The sequence below is a fragment of the Dendrobium catenatum genome, unplaced genomic scaffold (genome assembly GCF_001605985.2).
Source record: "Dendrobium catenatum unplaced genomic scaffold, ASM160598v2 fragScaff_scaffold_106, whole genome shotgun sequence".
NCBI classification, from domain to species: Eukaryota; Viridiplantae; Streptophyta; class Magnoliopsida; order Asparagales; family Orchidaceae; genus Dendrobium; species Dendrobium catenatum.
In genome coordinates, this window is record NW_021318568.1 from 499,043 (window position 1) to 499,797 (window position 755).

A 755-nucleotide genomic window follows, 5' to 3' on the forward strand; every position below is an offset into this window, starting at 1 on the left:
CTTGGACTACCAACTGACGGCTGGATTTTTGTTGGACCACCAAGTGATGTCGTACTTTCATCCCTATTTGTCACAAGACTATAACCATACGGTTGACTTTTATAATTTGATCACCCTCAAGGATGAGTTAGCCTACTTTACTCAACTCAAATTCTAGTGTAATCATTTTCAGTTGGGTTAGGCCCTGTGGTTTTCCCCCCTTCCAGAGTTTTTCACATAAAAAATCTTGTGTTGTCTGTAAGTTAGCTGGATGTTCGTACAACGCTAGGACGTATAACTATAACTCTATCGTCACATATATTTTATCCCGCAACAATAAATATTTTTAAAAGCACTCAAAATATGTCAAATTTATTTAGTATTGTTTAAACAACTTGATTTTTAAGTTAAAAATTAAAGAAAAAAGATAAATACAAACTTATACAAACATGAATTTTATTTTATTTTTTTTGGAAAAAAAATATTTTTTGAATACAGATATGTTCATGGGTGACACTTGCATGTTATTGATGAGTCTAGCTAAGCAGAGTAAAGGAGAATGAATGGGTGAACTAGTAATAAGATGTCTAGAATCCACAAATCTTTATGAATAGTGAAGATGGTATAAATAGTTAAATAAATGTGCTTCAACCCTTTATTTATAAAGTTGAAAATGTTACAAGAGATACTACGTACATTTAAAGAAGTTGTGAAACCCCTTAAGTAAAAACAACTAAAGTCTTAAACATCAAGGTGTCTTTTGGTGTAATGGTTAA